This window comes from Oryctolagus cuniculus, chromosome 7 (genome assembly GCF_051225735.1).
Source record: "Oryctolagus cuniculus isolate XC-2025 breed Fujian yellow rabbit chromosome 7, ASM5122573v1, whole genome shotgun sequence".
In the NCBI taxonomy this organism is placed as follows: domain Eukaryota; kingdom Metazoa; phylum Chordata; class Mammalia; order Lagomorpha; family Leporidae; genus Oryctolagus; species Oryctolagus cuniculus.
Genome location: NC_142873.1, coordinates 148131281 through 148155699, shown reverse-complemented (window position 1 = coordinate 148155699; position 24419 = coordinate 148131281). Strand labels below are relative to the sequence as shown.

At 52.9% G+C, this 24419-nt stretch overlaps 2 long non-coding RNA genes across 6 annotated transcripts in view; one reads left to right on the top strand and one right to left on the bottom strand.

Moving 5' to 3' along the window:
• Positions 1-22209, bottom strand: LOC127493476 (uncharacterized). 3 transcript variants are annotated; one of them, XR_016211235.1, is made up of 4 exons: positions 19905-21483; positions 19520-19753; positions 3589-14828; positions 1-1625 (listed from the first exon to the last, which is right to left on the bottom strand). It is a non-coding gene; the product is annotated as an uncharacterized LOC127493476 (long non-coding RNA). The 3 variants fall into 3 exon arrangements; XR_016211236.1 differs by lacking the exons at positions 1-1625; positions 19905-21483 and adding an exon at positions 21514-22209 and having other exon boundaries at positions 11217-14828; XR_016211237.1 differs by lacking the exon at positions 1-1625 and having other exon boundaries at positions 11217-14828; positions 19853-21465.
• LOC138850713 (uncharacterized) overlaps positions 14818-24419 on the top strand; it is a 21815-nt gene continuing 12213 nt past the window's right edge. For all 3 annotated transcript variants that reach the window (XR_016211239.1, XR_011390850.2, XR_016211238.1), the window contains exon 1: positions 14818-14953. This is a non-coding gene — a long non-coding RNA (uncharacterized LOC138850713). The remainder of the gene's footprint in view (positions 14954-24419) is intronic.

The window sequence follows — 24419 nt, the reverse complement described above, 5'->3', positions numbered from 1 at the left end:
GGGCGCTCGCCGGAGACCGCGGAGCCGCGGATCCAAGGAATGAGGAAGCGCTGATGCTGGGGATAGGCGGGCCTCTTCGCCAGCAAGGATTTAAAAAATCACTTAAAACCATTAACTTCAAGAATCTGCCTTTTCCTGGCAGCGCCCCAGATCTTAGAGCTCCCCTGCCCCCTGCCAGGCCACCCTTAACCCAGCACTGGTTCGAACCCACAGCTCCTCCGAGGTCATAAATCGCTAAACAGCAAAGCTTTTTTTTTTTTTTTCCTAAGCAAAAGATTTTTTCAAGGGAAACTTGTAAGGAATTAGTGCCGCCTTGTTCCCCAATTTGCTGTTCGTCTGACCTCCAGACTCACTGGCGTCAGGAATTATCTTGTGACCAGAGGGAAAAAAAATTAATTGCGGTGAAGCTGAGGTTACAATGAAGAAAACAGATTTGGGCTAGGCGCTGAGATTGCAAGAGGAGGAGGGGAAGGGGGTTTGAGCAAAGAACACTATTTATTTGAGCAACAGGGGAAAAGAGAAAAAAAAAAAAAAAGGAGAAAGCCTGGATCCAGCGTGCTTTTTGCATGGGGGAAGAAAAGAGCCGAGGCTTCGTTCGTTCCCCATGAACTCCTTAAGGAATCGAATGCATGCCCAGTTGTGCTTGGGAAATGAATTTTGGACAGGGTTTTCAATATGGGAGAGCAGGAGAAGTGGTTTCCATATAAACCTTTTTAGGAGCCCCGATTGGGTCAGCACATCTTGGGTAACTTTTGCTTCCCAGCTCCCCGCACGGGGCCCCCCCCGACCCCCGCACCTTTCCACACAGCTCTTGCAGAGGTCCCTGGTGAGCCCGCGGCTCTGTCTCTGCCCCCTTGCTGCCCGGGCAGGGCCGCCACCTGGACTTGATTGTCCGCAGCCCTGCTGAGGTGGCTGCAGCTCCTCCTGCGAGACCAGCATTGCCACGGGACACTCGTCAGCCTTCCTGTCACCTTCCAGCACTCTGGGGACTCTGCATTTCCGCAAGGCTGGTTTCCATCTTGGAAATGACCAGGAAGCATCCCCCCAGTGGTTTCTTCCTTCATCAGCAAATATTGATGGACTCCGTTTGCATAAAACAGTGGCTCCCGCTCTCAAGAATGTCACAATTAGAGGAGACAAGATCAACACAGGAAACAATGAAGAGTTCAATAGTGTGTGGCGTTGATTAACAGGACAATAGGGGCTCAGGCCTGGGAGACTCAAAATAGTGACAGTGGGAAGGACACGGGACTGGAAACCAGAAGCCCTGCATTCAGTGTGCCCGCTCGGCCAGTCCTTTGTCAGGTAATGGTGAACAAACCCAGATACCCCGACCTTAGCTGCCTTGGGAGTAAAGTGAGACGGTGCCAAGCGATTATTTAAAACCCTTTCCAACTGTAGATGTTGAAGGCTTTGTGAGATTTGGACAGGCAGGTGTAGGATGGCAAAGGGCCCAGACAGGATGTAAAACAAGTCCAATGTCACACTACCTGCCATAGCAGAACCAGTCTAGGAGCCTCCTTCCTGCCCCGGTCACACCACGGGCGGTGTGTCCTGAGAACAAGGCCTTCCACAATCTTCCTCTTGGGAGAGTAACCTTTTCAACGAGGGGGCTGCTTTAGTATCTATAAGAGAGGGAATAACCTGTGAACAGTCAGTCTCAGGACGCTGCCAGCGTCAGGTGCCAGCCATTCGGTCGTGGGACTCCCCAGCCACCCCACAGAAGAGCCTCTCTTCTACCGCGCAGTGGTTTGTGCAGAATGGGCCAAGCCCGGCAGATTCTAGAAAAGTGACGGCCTTCGGAACAGGCAGATGTATGCGCAAATACGCACTCTTTCCGTTTATTGATGTGTCACCTCTCCGTGCCTTAATTTTCCCATCCACAGAATGGAGCTCATCGGCTCAAGTGATTACTGAATGCCCCGTTCTGCAAGCTGCTTCTCCCCACCGGCCCTTCCTGGGGGCCTCCATGGGGCGGGAGGCGGGGGGGGGGGATAGGTGCTTGGTGGGCCCCTCCCTCTACTCTATTGATTACCACGGGTGCCTCAGGCTTCTGTAGCGGTTTGTGGTTGGCAAAGCACCTTCATATTTAGAATTTCCCAGGATGCTTCCCGGCTGACAGGCCCATGGGCTTGTGTGACAGATGACCCGGGGACAAGGGCGCCGCAGAGTTAGCGAGCAGACGCCTGTCCGGGCTGCTCCTTGGACCAGTTTCCTTCCTAGGCCTCATTTTTTTTTGGGGGGGGGGAACCAAGATGGGGTTGGGAGGAAGCCCGTGACCTTTCGGGGGGCCTCTGGGTTCTTAAGGGTTTGATTCCGAAAGCGGCAGGTTACGGCCGGGAACACTGAATAGAGCTTAGAGCTCAGCGGCTGCTCTGTGCCCCGCGCTCAGCCCGGCCGGCCCGGGCCTTCTGCAGCCCGCTTAGCGGTGGCAGGGCCTCAGCCCCTTCTTCCAAACGCCTCTGAACCTTCTGTTCCCAGTTCTGCGCCTTTTACCAGCTTTTTCCCCCCTCTTGCATTTTTTATTTTTATGAAAGGATGTCATTAAGGCTTTTGTCTGCGCTGTTTTTGTTTCAGAACTTTTCTCACAATCCTATTTTTTGTTGAGGAATCCGCTCCTTTGCCCAGCTGTGGGTCCCGGTCCCACAGCTGTGTTGATCTAAGACTCAGCCCCAGACAGCCTGGCGCCAGGGTGGGACGTCATGCGTTCACACAGGGATGCGTGTCCCAGGCAACCTTTCCTCGGGCAGTCACCGGCCGGCGACGGCCGCCCGCACCAATGAGCGCCCGACACCCGAGAGAGGGGCGGGGCGCCGCGGCCGGCCGGGGGCGGCTCGTGCAGGGCAGAAGCCGCGAGCGGGGAGCGCCCGTGCGCGGGGCCCCTTGCGGGTCGTCTCCCCTCTCTCTTGCAGCTCTTTTCTTCCTTTTGTGACTTCCCTTTCTCTCGGGCTTCTTCCTTTAGCGATCTGTAGAATTTTTCTTCTTCCTTCTCTCCCCCCCTCCCGCCCCCTTTTAACTATCTCCTCCCAGTGTCAGGAATCATTTTGTAAGCATTTCCAGGAACTGGGTCTTCCACTGCCAAAGTTAAAAAAAAATTCAATGTTGTGCTCTCTGATTTTCTGGAGAGCTGGCAGAACTATTAAGTTATACTGTTTTAACTTTTTTTTTTTTTTATGTGGTCCTGGAGTCTCTGTGCTGCTAATTTCGAAGTTTTCTGTTTCCTAAACCGAGTCCCTGTCTACCTACCTATGTGTGTATGGTGCAGGAGCGGGCTTCCCCAGGACCTGAGGAACTTGTCCACAGTTACTGGGCCATCAGTGGCTGACCTGTGGCCAGAACCCAGCCCTGGGGACCCCCTGGTCATTAGCATTATGTGGTCTGCTGCGTTTCCCAGCGTGTACCTGTTTGCTCACCAGGTGCTTGTCAAGGTGTACTGAGGGCTTCCCAGCCACTGGTGTGGAACATGTCCCTCCTCCCTCTCCCTAGTGAGCGGGACCCCAGAGTACTGCTTGCAATTCAGAGGATACCAGGAACACACAGAGGGTTTACAATCAACACCAGGTTTAAATTCTCGCCCAGACCACCTACCCTCACTCTGCCTCAGTCGGCTCCTCTGTAGACCTGGGATGAGAATAACATCCACCTGCCTCGCAGCTGGGCCGATCAGAGGGGACGAAGGACAGAAAGTGCCGTGGGCAGCAGTTAGTTATATTGTTAAAAGATGTACTTATTTATTAAAAAGGCAGAGACAGAAGAGAGGGAAAGACAGAAAAAGAGTGTCCATCCACTGGTTCACCACCCGAATGTCTGAAAGAGCTGAGGGTGGGCCAAGCCTAAACTAGGAGCCCGGAACTCTCTCTGGATCTCCCATGTTGATGGCAGGGACCCAACTACTTTGGCTGCCATCCACTGCTTTCCAGGCAGGACATGAACCAGGTACTCTTAGGTGGGATGTAGGTGTCCCAAGCAGGGACTTGACCTGCTGCGCCTCCTCGTCCTCCCTGGGTTAGCTAATTTATGTGCAGTGATGGGACACAGCCCCTGTTAGCTGGGGTAGGTGGTGCCAGGTGAAATGAACAGCTCCTGCTGTCCAGGGGAGTATGTGCGAAGCTGAAGTCTAAGGCATGGGTCCTTGCAGGGTTTCTGGGGACTCTGGGTGGCCCATGCTGCAGCTCCGTGCTGTCATCCTCATCCAGGTTCATTGGATCCAAATTGCCAACTCTGCTTGCCTTCACATACGTTTTCTCCTTGACTGGGTTTATAGACAAGGAGAGAGGCTCAGCACGGTTAGGTTCACACAGCTAGTAAGTGACAGATCCAAGCTTTGCACCCCGATCTGCCTGTCTCCAAAGCTTGGGTCCTTCTGCATCTGGGCTTTTCCTTCTCCTTTCCTGCCAAAGGACCTCCGGAGAAGGTAGTGTGGACAGACTTAGAGGGCTTTATTCTACCAGGTAGTGAAGCAGCGGTGTGTGTGTGTGTGCACGCGTTGTGGGGGTCGGCAGCATTTGGCCTAGCAGTTAAGACACCCACATCCCATTTGGGAGTACCTGGGTTCGAATCTTGGCTCCAGCTCTTGATTCCAGCTTCCTGCTAATGCAGACCCTGAGAGACAGCAGCGACGGTTCAGATGCTGGGTGCCCATGTGAGAGACCTGGATTGCATTCCCAGCCCCATATGGATGAGTGAATCAGTGGATAAAGGTTCTCTCTCCCGCCCCACTCCCGCCCTCGGCTCTCATATAATGATAGCAACAACAGTAGTAATAAAAAGCAAGGGTAGATCCGTTAGCTAGGAAGACAAGATACAGTGCTAGGGTATTAGAGGAAACTTTTCTATGCAGAGAGACAGCACAGCACATTCTTGGAAATTTAAAGCTCTCCCCGTCCTCGTCAGAGCCCTTCCTGTCCATGCTTTAGGGGATGTTTATTCTTAAAGAACAGAATGGCTGTTCCTGTGTTTAGGGTTCTGCTGTGGAGTTCAGTGCTCTCTTCCAACCCAAGGCAGGCCTGGCTTGAGCCAGCAACACCACCTTGAAGTTAAGCAGCCCCTCACTTTAGCAGGTGGGTGGCAACTGACCAAGGCATATCCATGGCTGGCCTGGCCTCTGGGCTGGAGGGGTGGGCACTGCAGGGGAGCAGGAAGGAAGCTGACTTTCCGGGAGCCACCATGTGCTGGGTGCTTTATAAATTCTGGCTTGTGTCGTCTGTGCTAGAGTTTTTAGGGGGTAGGTGTTATTATAATCATATTCTAGACACTTTCTAGAAGTTAAGAGATTTGTCCACACAGCTGATGGTGGTGGTGGTGGGGACCCAACACAGGATTTGAAGCAGGCTAGCGGCCCAAACACTGATGCACACAAGGACAGACAGGCTGCACAATGCCCAGACACACAGGGGCCAGTCCCCTCACCCTAGCATTTCTAGACTGAGGACGGACAAGGCACAGCCTTTGCCTCCTTTCCCTATCAAGGAAAAAGTTTGGAACTTCTAGATTTCAGAGCGCATCAGCAGGTTATGTGGGAATTTAACCTGACTTAACAAATAGCCAAAGGACAAGTGTCGTAAGAATACATTGCAGAGACCTTACTGTGTCCCAGGCCCTTTCATTCGTGGTTCCTTTGGACAGTCCCAGCCACCTATGGGACCTACTGCAGCCTGCTCTGTCTCCCTGGCCCCACTGTCCTGCCCACTTCAACTTGCCTTGTGTCTCTCAGAGTGCTGTGGCCCCTACTGGCAGGTAGCAAGGGCCTCTGAACTCAGTGTCAGCCCCATACTCACTTATGAGAGACCATATTGGTTGGGGATGGGGTAGGGTAGGGGCCGGTGCTGTGGCAGGTTCAGCTTTCACCTGCAGCGCCAGCATCCCATATGGGTGCCAGTTTGTGTCCTGGCTGCTCCACTTCAATCCAGCTCTCTGCAAATGGCCTGGGAAAGCAGCAGAAGATGGCCCGAGTGCTTGGGCCCCTGCACCCACGTGGGAGACCTGGAAGAAGCTCCTGGCTTTAGACAGGCCCAGCCCTGGACATTGCAGCCATTTGTGGGGTGAACCAGCAGATGGGAGATCTCTCTTGCTCTGTCTCTCCTCCTCTCTCTGTAACTGCCTTTCAAATAAATAAATAAATAAAACCTTCAAAACCCAAATGCTGGTTGTACTGAATGACTGATTCTGTGACACACCCCTCTTGCCCTCAGGCACAAGGGTCTTTGTACAGACAGCTGCTGACAGCTGGATTTGGTCCCCTACTAACGATGGGAGCCAGAGCAAGAAAACACACACACACACACACACACACACAAAGCAAGAGAAGGGGAAAACCTAAAAACCTTGCAAAGCAATGCTTGCCCTTCCTAGGTAGGGTCTTGGGTTAGCCTGAGTCCCACCAGCAGGTCAAAGCCTGCTAGAGGAGGGAGGCTGGGAGGGGACACATCTGGCCACAAAGGGGCTCCCTCCCCCCCTTACCCCCCTTCCGGGCACGCTCCACTGTGGGCATCCCAGAAAAGGCAGAGGTAGGGCCTGCAGCTCAGAGAGCGCCTCCTGCTGGTCCAAGCCTTTGTACTTGGGAGGGATCCTGACAGCGGCCCAGGCAGTCGCGGGTTTAAGAAGGATCCCGGGTGCTGAGCGCCAGCCACGGAGCCGGACATGTACTGTGTCCCTCTGTCCTCACGGTGGCCTCAGACGCGAGAGGTGAGGTGACTCGTCCAAGGTCACACAGCTGTGGGAGGCGGAACAGAGTGCAGAGTTTATGAGTCAGGCCACCAGCTGGAGGGGGATGGAAGGGGGAAAGAAGCTCTCATTTGAAAGTCATTTTGTTGCACAAACCTCTGTGGTGTCGGGTTCGGCTGTGTGTGTGTGTGTCTCAGTCTCTGGGTAAGTGAGGGGCCCTCCTGGCGTGCGTGCTGCGCGCCTGGGCTCCTGTCTGTCCCGGAGTGTCGCGCTGGGGGCCCCCAGAGACACGATTTTCCCCAGCGGTGCGGTCCCTTCTGTCCATCCTCACCCAACCTCCCTGCCAGGTGCAGGCCAGGGCCAAGAGGACAATGCGCACCAGCGCCCGGGTGGCCGCCAGACCCACTGCCTCGCCCACTGCCACCCTCCCGCCCGCACCCCGCGCCCCGGCTGCCCCCACTCTGGCCCTGCCCGACCTTCCCCGCCCGCGGCCAGCGCCCCGCGCCCCCCGCCCCCGGCGGTGGCGGCGCGCAGCTGCGGGACACACAATCGCCCGCGCCCCCTCCCCGCCCCCCGCGCAGCCCCTCGTTCAACAAAAGCCGCTTTCTTTTCCCCACAACAGATTAAAGACCAGGAGGGGGTGAAAAATAGCTTCTCCAGCCGCTGGCGGGGGAGGGGCGCGGCGAGCTGGGGCTTTGGGGACTCTTTGATGGCGAGTGTGTGGGAAACCCGGAGGAATGTGGCTGCTCGGACGCCGCGGCGGGGCCCGGCGCCGGGAGGAGGGTCCGCCCCCTCCCGGGACCCCCGCGCCCCCTGCGGCCCTGGCGCCCCCGCGCCGCCCGCACCCTGCGCGCCGCTGCCCGCTGGCGGAGCGCCTCCCGGGCGCCCCGGGCTCTGTCTCTCCCCGCAGCCCCTCAATCCGTTTTCTCAAATTCTCATTTCTGCTTCTTCTGCCTACTTCCAACTCCCGTCTTTCGGCAAGCCGCCCCTGCAGCTCGCGGTCCCTCTCCCCTCGCTGATCTCCATCCGGCCGCTCCGTATTTCTCGGTCCCTTTGTCTGAGACCCGCTCCCCCGTGCCTCTTTGTCTCTCTGTGTCTCAGCGGCTCCTGCTCAGAGCCCCTGCCTGTGGCTTCCTGGGTTGGATCCCAGGGATGAGGGACTTGGCACCTTCTCTGTCGCCCTTTCTCCTGCCTGTTTGGAGACCGGTGTGGGAAGAGAGAAGGTGGAAACCCAGGCAGGCCGCACGGGGTGGGGGTGGGGTGGGGGTGGGAGCAGGGGCCCTAGGGAGGCTGGGTCAGCCAGACCAGGACCCGAGTAGGAATCGGGGCTCTCTTGGAGGCCTCCAAAGCTTCAGAATTATTTCTGGCTCCCTTTAAGTCTCCGAAAGGAATTCCTGGCCCAGGACCGGTAGTGGCCTTGGGATCCTGATGGGAAGTGGGTTGGGTCTCCTGGCCCCCTCCTCTCTAGTCCTTGGGACCGGCTTGGGGGAGGAAGGGGGCTGTTCCAAGATAAAGATCTTCCAGGTGGCTGAGGATGAGGCCCAGAGGGGCGCTTGGCCTGGGACCTGGAACCCCAGCTTTTGCATTTGGCGCTGCCACTGGCCAGCAGCCCTGTGCAAATCCCTTCCTGCCTGGGCCTCAGTTTCCCTGCCTGTAAAATGAGATATTTGTTTAGATCAGTGGTTCTCAGGCTCTATTCTGCCCACAGATCCTGAGATCTGATTTATTCCAAATGCATTGCTTTTATTAATTAATCTGCTTCCTCATTCTGTATTTATGAGACACGTGTTCAGCCGGTTTCTGATTAGCATGATTCACAACCACACAGTACTGGTCTAACTCAAAGCACAAAGATGCCCCCAGCACCCCAATCCCAGCCAGTGACACCCCAAAGCTCTTCATGTAGGTTCCATGGAGGAGCAGAGGCTCTGGGGTCAGGCCACTTGGTTTGAATCCTGAATCTGCCAGTGCCTGGGGTTCTGACCTTGGGGAGGTCACATTCTCCTTGGGTTTCCTGACCTATAAAAAGGAGAAGTCTATAACCTCCACCCGGCAAGACTGTGGTGAGCACTGCTTCAGGTAACAGGATTAAAATGGGAAAAATAGTTGTTGAATTAATAGCAGTTGTCAAGATGTTCATGCAGTCTACCAAGACTGTCCAATAGAAATGTGATGTAAGCCAGGAAAGTTCATGAAGAGAGCTGGCTCTGTGGTGTAGAGGGTAAAGCCTCCACCTGCAGTGCCTGCATCCCATTGGGTGCCAGTTTGAGTCCCTGCTGCTCCACTTCTGATCCAGCTCCCTGCTGTTGTGCCTGGGAAAGCAGCAGAAGGTAGCCCAAGTCCTTGGGCCCCTGCACCCACTTGGGAGACCTGGAAGAAGCTCCTGGCTCCTGGTTTTAGCCTGGTCCAGCCCTGGCTGTTGCAGCCATTTGGGGAGTGAACCAGTGGATGGTAGACCTCTCTCTCTCTCTCTCTCTCTCTGCCTCTCCATCTCTGGAATTCTGACTTTCAAATAAAATAAGTAAGTCTAATATAGGATGCTGGCATCACAGTGGCTTAACTCACTGCGTCACAAGACGGACCCCCTAAGCTTTTGGATCACAATAAACTTATTTTCTAATTAAATTTTTCAACATTTTCTTTGAAAATCAGAGAAATGTTCCATTTGCTGGTTCATTCCTCAAATGGTTGCAACAGCCAGGGCGGAGCCAGTCTGAAGCCAGGAGCCCAGAAACCCAATATGGGTCTCCCACATGAGTGGCAGAGACCCACGTAGTTGAGCAGTCATCTCCTTCACATTAGCAGGAAGCTGGAATGAGAAGCAGAGCTGAGATTCAAACCTAGCACTCCTAATTGGGATGCTGGGATGCAGTCATTGCAATCAGTATGTTAGCTGCTGAGCCAAGTACCTGCCTGCTTCACAGACTTTCTAAAAAATATTTATTCAGGGCTGGCACAGCAGTAAAACCCCTGCCTGCAGTGCCAGCATCCCATACAGGCGCCAGTTCAAGTCCCAGCTGCTCCACTTCCGATCCAGCTCTCTGCTATGGCCCAAGAGCTTGGGTCCCTGCACCCGTGTGGGAGACCTGGAAGAAGCTCCCGGCTCTTGACTTCTGACTGGCCCAGCTCCAGCCGTCGCAGCCATCTAGGGAGTGAACCAGGGGATGGAAGATCTCTCTCTCTCTCTCTCTCTCTGCCTCTGCCTCTGCCTCTCTGTCACTCTACCTTTCAAGTAAATAAATAAATATTTTAAAAATATGTATTCATCTTTATTTATTTGAAAGACAGGGTGACAGAGAGAGAGAAAGAGAGAATCTTCCATACTTCCCAAATGTCCTCAACAGCCAGTGTTAGGCTAGGCAGAAGCCAGGAGCCAGAAACTCCATGGGGGTCTGTCACACAGGTGACACAGGACCAAGTACTCGAGCCGTCCTCTGTTGCCTCTCAGGAAGCTGGATCACAAGACAGAGGTGGGGCTTGATCCCAGGTACTCTGATACGGGCTGCAGGCTTCCCAAGCAGTGGCTTAGCCGGCTGTGTCACGAGGCCCACCTCTCCACAACTTTTTGAGGTTCCCTTGTATGTAATTTTAAATTTTCCAATAGCCACATTTTTCATAATATTGAAACTGGGCCAGTGTGTGGCCTACCAGCTTAAGCCGATGCTTAGGACGCTGGCATCCTTTATTGGAGCACTGGCTGCTCTGCCTTTTTTTTTTTTTTTTTTAATTTATTTATTTGAAAGTCAGAGTTACAGAGAGAGAGGAGAGGCAGAGAGTGACAGAGAGGGGTCTTCCATCTGCTGGTTCACTCCCCAATTCACTGCAACGGCTGGAGCTGTGCTGAACTGAAGTCAGGAGCTTCTTCCGGGTCTCCCACACGGGTGCAGGAGCCCAAGGACTTGGGCCCTCTTCCACTGCTTTCCCAGGCCACAGCAGTGACAGCTCTGCTTCTGATCCAGCTCCCTGATAATGCACCTGGGAAAGCAGTGGATTATAGTTTAAGTGCTTGAGCCCCTGCCACCTCTGGGAGAGACCAGGATGGAGTCCTGGCTCCTGGCTTTGTCCTGGCCCAGACCTGGATGTTGAGGGCATTTAGGGAATAAGCCACATATAACAGATCTCTCTTTGCATTGCCCATTCTGTCTCTGCTTGTCAAGTAAATAAATCTTTTTTTATTTTATTTGAAAAGTCAGAATTTATTTATTTGAAAGTCAGAATTACATACAGAGAGAGGAGAGCCAGTGAGAAAGAGAGATCTTCCATACCCTGGTTCACTCCCCAATTGGCCACATGGCCAGAGCTGCGCCGATCCGAAACCAGGAGCCAGGAGCTTCTTCCGGGTCTCCCACACGGGTGCAGGGGCCCAAGCACTTGGATCATCCTCTACTGCTATCCCAGGCCATAGCAGGGAGCTGGATTGAAGTGGAACAGCTGGGACTAGAACTGATGCCCATATGGGATGCTGGTGCTTTAGGCCAGGACATTAACCCGCTGCGCCACAGCACCGGCCATAAATAAATCTTTAAAAAATAAAATAAAATAGGATAGTGAGATTAAATTTGTGATTATTTTAATTTATTTTTTAAAAAAGACTTATTTATTTGAGAGGCAGAGTTACAGAGAGAAGGAGAGACAGAGAGAAAGATCTTTCATCCGTTGGTTCACTCCCCAAATGGCTGCCATAGCTGGAGCTGGGCCGATCTGAAGCCAGGAGCCAGGATCTTTTTCCGGGTTTCCCACGAGGGTGCAGGGACCCAAGCATTTGGGCCATCTTCTACTGCTTTCTCAGGCCACAACAGAGAGCTCAATCAGAAGTGGAGCAGCCAGGACTCGAACTGGTGTCCCATGAGATGTGGGCACTGCAGGTGGGGACTTAGTACTCTACGACACAGCGGCAGCCCCTGTGATTATTTTAAATTTTGTTTATTTGAAAGTTAGTTACACAGAGAGAGATCTTCTATCCACTAGTACACTCCCAGAATGGCCACAACCGCTGGGGCTGGGCCAAATTGAAGCCAGGATTCAGGAACTCCGCCTAGGTCTCCCATCTGGGTGGCAGGGGCCCAAGTACTTGGGCTGTCCTCTGCTGCCTTCCCAGGCACTTTAACAGGGAGCTGGATCAGAAGCAGAATGACCAGGATTTGACCCAGTGCTCTGATATGGGATGCCAGCGTTGCAAACGGCACTTAACCTGCTGAGGCACAACGCTGGCTCTGAATTAATTTTAATAATTTATTTTACCTAGCCCAATGACATCCAAAAATTATCTCAGCATGTAATTAATACAAAAAATACGATTTTTCATACTAACTCCAAAAATCTGGTGTGCATTTTACAATTCAGCACATCTGTTTGGACTGGCCACATTTCAAGTGCTCAATAGACAAACCTGGCTAGTGGCTACTGATAGGACAACATGGATCTGGTTGGTAAAAGAAAGTCAAGGCAGACAATAGAGAGGAGAGGAGCTGAGCTTTGAAGCCAGCTGAGATTCTGACAGTTGGAGAACAGTCAGGAGGAGGACAGGAGGGAGAGGACAGAAAATGGGGTGGACAGAGGTGCTGCTCAAGCTCTCCCGGGCACAAGCAGGAAGGGCGGACACGCATCAGGGTTGCGGAAGTGACGCTGGTGTTGTGGTGCGGCCAATGAAGCCACAGCTTGAGAGGCTGGCGTCCCATATCAGAATGCATGTTCAAGTCCCAGCGGCTCCACTTCCATTCCGGCTACCTGCTAAAGTGCCTGGAAAAGTAGAAGAAGATGGCCCGAGTACTTGGACCCCTGCTACACATGTGGGAGACCCAGATGAAGTTCCTAGCTCCTGGGTTTGGCCTGGCCCAGCTCTGACCATTGCAGCCATTTGGGGAGTGAGCCAGTGGATGGAAGATCTATCTCTCCCTCTCTCTTTGTCACTCTGCCTTTCAACCAAATAAAATTAATCTTTTATCACTCCCCAAATGGCTGTGATGGTGAGGAACTTCCTCCGGGTCTCCCACGTGGGTGCAGAAGCCCAAAATTTGGGCCGTCCTCTGCTGCTTTCCCAGGCACCTTATCAGGGAGCTGGATCGGAAGTGGAGCAGCCGGGACTTGAACTGGTGCCCATGTGGGATGCTGGTGGTGCAGACCATGGCTTAACTTGTTATGCCTCTAAAAGAAATCTTTAAAAACCAAAAAGATTGGGTAAGCGGATGGAGGCGGGCTGTCTGGGGAGTACTGAGTGCTGGGCTACAGAGCATAAAGAATGAGAGCATGATTGGGTGGGGGTGGGGCAAGAATGTGGTCAATGCTTCAGAGCCGCTGTCACCCTGAGACACCCTCTGCCCGGGCGGGAGCAGCGGGACTGCTGGTACTCGGACTGTACCTGATTCTACTGAAGCTTTGATTGGTTCCAGCTCCTGGTTATTGAGGAGTTACTGTGACCAGGCATCATGCTAAGCACTTTTTGCTACATATCTCACTTAATTCTCTCAAGAAACCCTCATACATTGCCGATGAGAGTGTAAAACTTTGGAAATTAGTCTGGCAGTTTTTAAAAAAGCTAAACGGAGAGATGGCATCACGGTGTGGCGGGTTAAAGTGCCACTTGGGATGTCTGCAACCCGTATCAGAGCACCGGAGTGGATCGCGGCTGCTCCTCTTCTGACCCAGCTCTCTGCTATGGCCTGGGAAAGCAGTGGAGGATGGCCCAAGTCCTTGGGCCCCTGCACCCACGTGGGAGACCTGGGAGAAGCTCCTGGCTCCTGACTTCAGATCAGTGCAGCTCTGGCTATGGCAGCTGTTTGGGGAGTGAACCAGTGGAGGGAAGACACCTCTGTCTCTCTGTGTGCCTCTGCCTCTCTGTAGCTCTGCCTTTCAAATAAATAAATAAATAAATCTTTAAAAAAAAAAAAAAAAGAAAAAGAAAGCGTATGTCTACCCAAAGACTTGTACAGACAGGGATGCTCTTAGCAGCGTCGTTCACAACAGGCAACAACGGGAAGCGACTCAAATGTCCATCAGCTGCCGAATGATCAGCGAATATGCGGTCTCATCACACAGTGGGATAGCAGACAGAGGCAGCAGCGGGCGTGGACCTCAAAGGAGGCCGAGCGAAAGGAGCAAGGCGCAAAGGACCACCAGTGTGTGGCTCCACTTATGAGAAGCTTCCAGAAGAGGCAAATCCACAGAGAGAAAGTAGACGAGTGGTTGCCTAGAGCTGGTGGCCGGGAGAGGGAGTCATTGCTAATGCGCACAGGGTGATTCTGGGGGCGTGATGAAAATATTCCAAAGTTGATGTGGTGCTGGTTGCACAACTCTGTAAATATGCTAAAAACCATTGAATTGCAGACTTCATGTGGGTGGATTTTATGGTATGCAAATTATACCTCCGTAAAACTCTCTAAAAAAGGAATTCTCCCAACAACTTTCATGATAGGCACTGCTGTTGACCCATTTGACAGCTTTCAGAAGCCCCAGGAAGGCGAAGCCACTTTGCCCGGGGCCCACTGAGCTGGGAGTGGAGGCTCCAGGCCTGCAACGCTGTGCTGCTGACCTGTGGCTTGGGCAGTGCCCTCTGCCTTCCTGGGCCTTTTAACCCGCCAGCTTGGTGCCACTGGTGGTTTTCCATGGCAGCAACTGTGCCTTCAGTGGCAAGGGGTCAGGACGGCAGCAGGGAGCCTGGGGTAGTTTGCAGATTCTGGAAAGCCTCCTCGTGAGTTGGTGGGAGTTATCTGGGGCCATCGGCATGCTTTGACACCCCCTCCCCAGCCCAGTCTCCTTCGTGGTGGAGAGAGGAACTTGGTTCCAAAGCTGAGCCCAGAATACAAGCCGGAGACTCGACCTGACTCACCCTGGAATCTACAGGGGTCACGGTGGTGGGAGGGGCTGACCCCAAACCAAACTCACAAACCAAGAAACCAACGGCCTCACTCAGCCCTGTGACCATGTATTCAAACCGTCAGACAGCCTCAGGTTGAAGGCCAGGGGGCCTGGGGGTCACACTCCTGTCTTCTGTCTCCAAACTCAGTGTCCCTGGGGAACCTGCCTGCCTTCTCCGAGCCAAGTCTCAGTTTCATCCACATCAGAGTGCTCGAGTTCCAGTCCTGGCTCCGATTCTGATCCAGCTTCCTGCTGATGTGCATCCCGGGAGGCAGCAGGTGATGGCTCAAGTTCCTGGGTCCCTGCCGCCCCTGTGGGAGACCTGGATTGAGTTACAGACTCCTGGCTTCAGTCTGGCCCAGCCCTGGCTGTTTCAGATGTTTGGAGAACGAGCCAATGGATGGAAGAGCTCTGTCTCCTTTTCTTTTGAATATGAGTAAGTAGAACATATTTTAAAATCTGTAAGAAAAATTAAACAAGGTTAAGAAAAGGTTGAAGATAGTAGATAACAAGAGGTAGCATTTATGGGCCCTGATTTTGTGCTGTTTCAAGTGCTTTAGACACATTAATTTTTTTCTAAAGATTTTATTTATTTATTTGAGAGGTAGCATTACAGACACAGAGAGGGAGAGACAGAGAGAGAGGTCTTCCATCTGCTGGTTCACTCCCCAGATGGCCGCAACATCTGGAGCTGCGCCGATCCGAAGCCAGGAGCCAGGAGCTTCTTCCTGGTTTCCCACGTGAGTGCAAGGGCCCAAGCACTTGGGCCATCTTCCACTGACTTCCCAGGTGCGTTAGCAGGGAACTGGAGCAGCCAAGACAAGAACTGGCGCCCATAAGGATGCCGGTGCTGCAGGAGGAGGCTTAGCCCACTGGGCCACACCACTGGCCCCACACTAATTCATTCACCTTCATAACAACCTATGAAGCAGGTCATAGTGTCTCTCCCATTTTACAGGTGAGGAAGCTGAGGCTCAGAGAAGTTAAATATGTTGTTCAAGAGCACACCATGTAGAAGGGCCTTGGCTAGCTCCAGAGCCATAGCTTGGGCGCCATTCAGAATGGGATGGGCTAGAACTGGAGCCGGCACCTGCCTGGCTTGTTGAAGTCCTGCCATGTGAGCATAAGGAAGAGCAGCCACCAGCTCAGATGACAGCTGGTCGGTCCGGAGAAGCTGGCCAGCTTTGTGAACACCTCTCTCACCATTCGGAGCCTTCCTGCGGTCAGATCACAGGTGCAGTCCGGTCACCATGACAACCGCACTCATGGTCTCACCTCCACTGCCAACTATTGTGTTTTCAACGATCCCAAGTTCATGACAGGATTTCGAGTTAGTATTTTCAATAGGAAATACTTTCACCTGGTTCAAAATTCAAGCATCAGGAAAAGGCGCAAGGTGAAAAAGCCGCCTTCCCAGGCCCGCCCCTGCCGGCTGCCACCTGCCGCCTGCCGCCCGCCAGGGGAAGAACTGGGCTGTTTTGAAATGAGAAAAGCTGAACTTGTCTGTCCTGGAGACTCGAGGCGTGAGGCCCACCTTGCTCTGGTTCATTTCTTCAGGCCGCCTCAGCCTGACTTCCTGTGCCCTTTGATGCACCGCTGCTTCCTGCAGGTGACGGCTGGCCCCTTAGGGAGTTGGCAGGTCCCTTCTCCGGCTGAACTTTCCCCCGAGGTGCCCGCTCCAGTACCCACCACGCCCCTGACCGCGGTCCTTCCCGCCCCCGAGCCCAGCTGGTTCCGCATCCCTGAGGGCCTGCAGAGCCTGGAAATGCCCGAGAACATCTCCCCACGGCCGACAGGGTGCAGGTGGACGCAGGAGCCACACCTGGGTGGCTGCAGGCCAAATCTAGCCAATGAGGTTTTTTTTTTTATAAACCTGCCCCAGTGATTTCAAAATTAGAAAGCTTCACCTGAAAATCTGCTTTCCCAGCTTCACTTGAAACAGCTGACCCCGTCACCCCAAACCCCTCTTCATGCACTGCGCAGCCGGGGCAGGGCGGCAGTTGCCCCTTTAGAGGGAGCACCTGCTCTCTGGGTTGTCACGGCCCCACCACTCCCTGCTGGTTAGTGTGATGCACAGAGCAGTAGTCCTCCCTACTCCAAAGACATCCAAGTTGTAATCCCTGGAATTTGTGAATGTATTATCTTAAACGGCAAGCAGGAATCGAGGTTGCAGATGGAATTAAGGATGCTCATCAGTTGGCCTTAAAAGAGGAGAGGTTATCCGGTATTATTGGGGGGGGGGGTCCAATATAGTCACAAGGGCCTTTAGAAGTAGGAGAGGAAAGGGTGTGCATTTGGCCAGGTGGTGAAGACACTGCCTGGGATGACTTGAGCCCCTAGCAGATTGCCTGGGTTCAAGTCCTCACTCTGTTCCCAATTATTCCAGCCTCCTATTAGTGCACACCCTGGGAGGCAGCAGGTGACAGATCAAGAAGCTAGGTCCCTGCCACCCACATGAGAGACCCTGGTTGAGTTCCCAGCTCCTGACTTTGACCTGGCCCAGCCTTGACTGTGGAGACTTCTGGAGAGTGTCTGTCTGTCTCTCTCTGCCTTGCAAGTAAATAAAATAAAGAAGTGTGTTGAAAGAGTGGAAGAGGGAGGCAGAGAGAAAGTCAGAGAGGTGTTGTGTTCCTGGCTTTGAAGTTGGAGGCAAGGGGCCGGCACTGTGGTGTAGTGGGTAAAGCTGCCGCCTGCAGTGCTGCCATCCCATATGGGCACCAGTTTGAGTCCCGGCTGCTCCACTTCTGATCCAGCTCTCTGCTATGGCCTGGGAAAGCAGTAGAAGATGGCCCAAATGCTTGGGCCCCTGTACCCATGTGGGAGACCTGGAAGAAGCTCCTGGCTCCTGGCTTTTGATTGACCCAGCTCCGGCCATTGCACCCATTTGGGGAATGAACAAGCAGATAGAAGACCCCTCTCTCCCTGTCTCTCCTTCTCTGTCTGTAACTCTACCTCTCGAATAAATAAATAAATAAATTTTTTTTTAAATTAAGCTGCATTTAGGGTAGCAGGATCTAAGAAAAATCTCATGGCCAAGGGCACATAGGTGGACCAAACCTTATACACCGAGAAGGCCTCCCGTCTTCCCAGCCCTGTGTCCTTAAATGGCCTCAAGGTTTTTTAACCCGGGCTTTCTTTACGATTCTTCCACCTCTCTTCTGCATATCCCAGGCAGGACTGATCATTTATTTAGATATTTTTAGGGAACACTCAAATAACTCTTACCTGGCAGCAGGCACTGTTCTAAGTGTGCTGCGAATGTAACTTACTTAACGACTAGAGCGAGTACAGACGCTGGCGCTGCAGATGAGGAAGCTGAGGCACAAGCAGATGGATTGGCCCAGAGCCAGGTTAGAGAGCAGCTGTACTTTCTGAACCCCAAGTCTCTTAGCAGTTCCACGGGGGTGGATATGAGGGGACGCGGAAAAGTTCGAGAGGTGTACAGGTTAACCCCCACTTGTGATGCGGGCAGCCATGTCGGAGCAGCAGCATAAGACCCTGGTCTGGTTTGAGTCTTGGCTACTCTGTCTCTGATCCAGCTCCCCGCTAATGCACACCCTCAGAGGCAGCGGGTGATGGCCCGAGTACTTGGGTCCCTGCCACCCATGTGGGAGACCTGAATTGAGTTCCAGGCTCCTGGCTTCGACCTGGCCCTGCCCCAGGCATTGTAGCCATCTGGGGAGTGAACCAACAGTTGGAAGATTCTCTCTCTCTCTCTCTCTCTCTCATTCTTTCAAATACATGACTAAAAGGAAAAGTAATTTAAAAGATATATTTATTTTGGGGCAAGAACATTGAAATCCATGTAGTTTGTTTTTCATGGTATGCCTTTTCCACGAACTTTTTGAAGGCCCCACCCACAAGCAGGCCCTGTGACTGGCAGGGTCCCTCAGCTCTGGCACGCCTGTGGGCTGGGTGAGTCCTGCTGTGGGGGCCTGTCTTGGGCAGGGCAGGATGTTCAGAAACTTCCTTGGCCTCTACCCACAAAATGCCAGTAGCAACCCCCACCCAGGTGGTGACAGGCCTAAGTGTCTTCAAACCTTGCCGAATGTCCCCTGGGGGCAAAGTCAACCTTGGTTGAGAATCAGCGCCTCAAGGGATCCCGGGGAGGATTAGACAAGTGAATGCGGCCCTTCCCGTTCCTTCTAGACCTATGCTGGGGAATCCTGACTGCCTAGAACCCCTCGTTCTTTCTGTTCCTCTGTTAACTTTTTTATTTTTAAATCTTTTTTAATTTTTAAAAAATCATTTAGAAGGCAGACAGAGAGAGAGAGAGAGAGAGAGAGAGAGGGAGAGATTTTCCATCCACTGGTTCACTACCCAAATGCCCACAAGAACTGGGCCTGGGGCAGGTGGAAGTAAGGGACTCAGAATTTCATCTGGGTTGCCCACGTGGTGGCAGGGGCCAAAGTACCTGAGGCGTCCCCTGCTGCCGCCCAGGGTGCACATTTGTAGGAAGCTGGAACGGGAAGCTGAGCCATCACTAGGACGCATGGACTCTGCTATGGGATGCAGGTGTCTCAAATACTGTTCTCCAACCATTGCACCTGCTGCTCAGCTAACACTGAAAATACACCCGTAGGGGTCTGCACCGTGACGCAGCGGTGAAGCCACTGCCTGCAGTGCTGGCATCCCATAAGGGCACTGGTTCGAGTCCTCGCTGCTCCACTTCTGATCCAGCTCTCTGCTATGGCCTGGGAAAGCAGTAGAAGATGGCCCAAGTCCTTGGGCCCCTGTACCCATGTGGGAGATGAAACTTCTGGCTCCTGGCTTCAGCCAGGCCCAGTCCTGCCTGTTGTGACCATCTGGGGAGTGAACCAGTGGATGGAAAATCTCTCTCTCTAATTCTTCAAATAAATAAATAAATCTTGAAAAAAAAAAAAAAAAGAAAGAAAAGAAAAGACACCTGCCTACATGGAGACTGGGTGCTTGAGAGCTTGTCACAAATCCCACACTGGCTCTGGGACTCAGACCTGATTCTGGTCCTGTCACTCTCACCAACCTGCTATGGGACTTGGCTGCCGCATCTCCCATCTCGAGCCTCAGTTTCCCCATGTGTGCAATGAGGGCTTGACCCAGAAACTTTCTAAGAGGTCTTCTCACTGCAGAAATCCGCGGCTGGGTGATTCATACCAGATACAAACAAATTCCCTTCACAAAGTCCGAATTCTTCTGAAGACTTAGTCATTCCAGGGTTTGAACTTTCTCGCAGAAACCATTTGAAAAATTCATCCAGCTTAAAAAAAAAAATAGAGAGAGAGAGAGAGAGCTATTAAAAGAAAGTAAAAGTTTCAAAACTAAATCCTAAGCAAACAACACTGAAAACAATACACACAGACACACATGCACACAGCACCCAAGGTAACTCTGAGAACAGGATATGAAACCTTGCAGGCCTGCACCGAGAAATGATTCACAGGCCTTTTGAGATGCTTCTATTTCAAGACATGATCCGCCCACTGGATCTGGTGGCTCCAGAAACAAAATAAACCTAAAGAAGCCGCAGTTTCTTATCGCCAGGCAGGGTGAGCTTCGCCGGCTCCTGCAGGTCTGCAGAGCCCTGAGCAGAAGACCAGGTTGGGGCCTGTGAATTCCCTTGCTGCTCTATTTCAAGCTGCAAGCTGCTGGTTTGTTTAGAGAGTCTTTTGCATCCCCCCTTGCTTGGCTGACCCAAAGCACCACAGCCTCTTGGGCTCAGAGCACAACCTGCAAGTTCCTAAGTTTAGCTCAGCAAGTGCGCGTGGCTCTGTCCCACTGGATTCTGGGCCGGTCGCTGAAGTTGCCTTCAGCTAAGTAACCCGGTCTGGCTTTGCTTGTGCATATCAATATTCTACTTGCCCCTGGGTCAGGAAACAAGAGTTTTAGCACACTATTCAAAATGTCATCTCTTATGTAAAGTACAAAACATAAAAAATAACTCATTTGTTCAATGAGATGCCTACTGAGTGCTTGTATTCCAAATCCTAGGCTAAGAGGCAGGGATGGACTGGTGGTGAAATACAGCCCCCGAGGCCAGCACTGTGGCACAGCTGGTTAAACTGCTGCCTGTGACGTGGGCGTCCCATGTTAGAGTGCGGGTTCAAGTCCCAGCTGCTTCGCTTTTGTTCTAGCTCCTTGCTAATGTGCCTGGGAAGGCAGCAGAAGATGGCTCAAGTGTTCGGGTCCCTGCTCCCACATGGGAGACCCAGATGGAATTTTTGGCTTATGGCTTCTGCCTGGTCCAGCCCAGACCTGGGTGTTGTGGCCATCTAGGGAGTGAGCCAGCAGATAGAAGACCTCTCTCTTCCTGCCACCCTCCTCATAAGTCTGCCTTTCTAATAAATAAATACTTCTCTTTTTTAAAGATAAAGAAATCCACATTTAAGAAATATATAGCCCCTGCCTTCCAGAAGCTCTGTTACAGAGGAAATGCAGACGTGTTAAATGTAGAAGAGATGTCTGGGGGCCGGCGCTTTGGTGCAGCAGGTAAAGCTTCTGCCTACAGCACCGGCATCCCATATGGGCACTAGTTCGAGTCCCGGCTGTTCCACTTCCAATCCAGCTCCCTGCTAATGTACCTGGGAAAGCAGTGGAAGATGTCTCAAGTGCTTGGGCCCCTGCACCCACGTGGGAGACCTGGAAGAAGCTCCTGGCTCCTAGCTTCAGATAGGCTCAGCTCTGGTTGTTGCAGCCATTTGGGGAGTGAACCAGCGGATGGAAGACCTTTCTCTCTGTCTCTCCCTCTCTGTAACTCTGCCTTTCAAATAAATGAATAAATATTAAAAAGAAGAAGAGGAGGAGATTCTGTATGGAGCTTCCCTTGTGGGAGATGCCAAGGCTGGAGAAAAACTGAAAGAGCGCTTGTGATCCAGTGACGTGCAGGCTCTTCTTCAAAGATTTATTGTCTCATTTGACAGGCAGAGGAGTGGAGATGCTGGGACCCACATCCCAAGCAGCAGCTTAACCCGTGGCGCCACAGCCCTGGCCCCAGTTACACACATTCCTGTCTGTACTTACCCTTGTTCTCGTCTTGTCTTTAAACTTTGGCAGATGCTTCACTGGCCCAAGCCTAGCCTCTGGCCCTCTCACTTCCTCGTCTTGGTCACTGCGGCGTGGCATCTTCCCTCCTCTCCTTGGGCTCTGTCCTCCGGGGCCTGCGCAAGCCCACTTCCCCCGGGAGGCGTTTGCAGCCCCATCTGGCCACATCCTCCTGGCTTTCCAGGACACGGATCGCGTGCGTGCCTCCTGGCTTGCAGCCTGCTCTGCCTTGTGTTTCTATAGTGAACTTTCACCTGACCCGTGAATTAGGGGAAAGAGGACAGGAACTGACACTACTGAGTGTGGGTGCCAGGCACTGTGCTAGCGCCTCACTGTACGTTCCATGCCGGGTGCCTAGAGGTGTTCATGAAGTCCTGGGTGAATGAATGCTTGGGGGCTTGCACTTCAAACTAGTAATGAATCTGTGAGGCAAATGCTGTTCCTATTCCCATTTTACAAGTGGAGAAACTGGGACAAAACCAGGAAAAACCTTCAATCATTGAAGTCTGTCTTTCTTTTTAAAAATATTTATTTTATGTACTTGAAAGGCAGAGTGACAGAAGAGGATTGAGGGAGACAGAGAGAGAGGGAGAGAGAGAGAGAGAGAGAGAGAGGTCTTCCATCCACTGGGTCACACTCCAAATGTTCACAGTGACCAGGGCTGGGCCAGACCGAAACCAGGAGCCAGGAGCTTCTTCTAGGTCTCCCATGTGGGTGCAGGGCCCAAGGACTTGGGCCGTCTTCTACTGCTTTCCCAGGCACATTATCAGGGAGCTGGCTAGGAGGTGGAGCAGCCGGGACTGGAACCGGTGCCCATATGGGATGCCAGTGTCACCGAAGGCCTGATCCCGCTATGAACTTTGTGAAGTATCGTAGTCCAAGCTCTGACCCCGGAACCTGTGGATAGCATCTTATTTGGAAGCAGGGCATTTACAGATGTAATTAAGAACCTTGAAATGGGCCGGCGCCGTGGCTCACTAGGCTAATCCTCTGCCTGTGGTGCTGGCACACCAGGTTCTAGTCCAGGTCGGGGCGCCGGATTCTGTCCCAGTTGCTCCTCTTCCAGGGCAGCTCTCTGCTGTGGCCAGGGAGTGCAGTGGAGGATGGCCCAAGTGCTTGGGTCCTGCACCTGCATGGGAGACTAGGAGAAGCACCTGGCTCCTGGCTTCGGATCAGTGCGGTGCGCCGGCCACGGTGTGTCAGCCACAGCGGCCATTGGAGGGTGAACCAACGGTAAAGGAAGACCTTTCTCCTTTCTCTCTCTCTCTCTCTCTCACTGTCCACTCTGCCTGTAAAAAAAAAAAAAAAACACCTTGAAATGAGATCATCCTGTGTACAGGGTGGGCTCTGAACCAAAGACTGGAGTTCCTGCAAGAACAAGGAAAGTGAGACTGAAGACGAGGGGAGAAGTGTGCTGGCGGAGGCAGAGGCTGTGGCGCTCCTACTCCGAGCCGAGGATGCCGAGCCGCACTGGCAGCCGCCGGGAGCTAACAGGGTAGCGTGGCACGGGTTGTCCCTCAGAGCGTCTAGGGGAAGCCAGCACCTCAAGTCTGGAATGCTGGCCTCCAGAGCAGTCAGAGAAAATATGTCTATGGCTGTCGGTTCGAGTCCTGGCTGCCCCTCTTCCAATCCAGCTCTCTGCTGATGGCCTGGGAAAGCAGCAGAAGATGGCCCAAGTGCTTGGGTCCTTGGGGTGCCCACGTGGAAGACAGGAAGAAGCTCAAACGGCCATCATGGCTGGAGCTGGACCGATCTGAAGCTTTGAGGAGTGAGCCACCATATGGAAGATCTCTCTTTCTCTCTCTCTCTGCCTCTGCTTCTCTGTAACTCTGCCTATCAAATAAATAAATAAATCTAAAAAAAAAAAAATATGTCTAATGTTAGAAGCCACCAAGTTTGCAGCTGCCGGAGGAGGGCAAGGAGGAAAAACACCCTGGCCAGAAAATTCATGGCTTATAGGAAATAGCTTCAAGTTTAAAATCTTTTATTTATTTTCATTTTATTTAAAGGGAGAGTGAGAGAGAGATGAGGAGAGATCTTTCCTCTGCTGATTCACTCCCCAGATGCTTACAATAGTCAGGGCTGGACCAAGCTGAAGCCCAGAGCCAGCAACTCCAGCTGGGTCTACCATATGGGTGGCAGGGACCCAACTACTTGAGCCATCACCACTGCCTCCCACGGTGTGCGTTTGCAGGAGACTGGAGCGGAAGTGGAGTTGCTGGGACTCGAACCAGGTACTCTGTTAGGACGTGTGGGTGTCCCAACCAGCAGCTTAAGTGCTGAGCCAAATGCTCTCCCTGTCTCTAGTGTCTTTTAGACAAGACTTTGGCTCCTACCTGGTCTATCATCTTGAGCAGTTGGCTTTGCTTCCCACAGCCTCAGTTTCCCCCTTTGTGTGTGGGGGGGGGTCACAGTGACAGTCTGTGACAATGACAGTGACAGTGATAGCCTAAGTCAGCCTGGCTATCAGGCCACAGCTACCCTTGATGAAGACGCTGGGTTTGGCATGCACAATCTCACGGTTTCACGGGTGAAGACATCTCCACCTGGCGTTGATTCACTCTGGGGCCATGTGATAATTCATGCAAACAGCATGCACTCCGGGGTCAGCCGGGACCCACCCGGCTCCGCATGTCCCAGCTGCTTGAGCTTGTGCCACGCTTGCGTCTCTGTACTTCCCATCCCCGGTGAAATGGGCATGGGACGGCCCCAGCTTCTTGTTCATGTGATGACAGGATGAGTGATGTCACGCGTGCAGTGATGAGCTCCGTGGAGAGGAGGGTGCAGTTCCGGTGTGGAGTCAGTGGCCGCAGAGAGGAAGTGGCCACCGCTGCTCAAGTGGGTGGTTGGCGAGGGGACAGTCCAGAAAGAACCAGCGAGTCAGA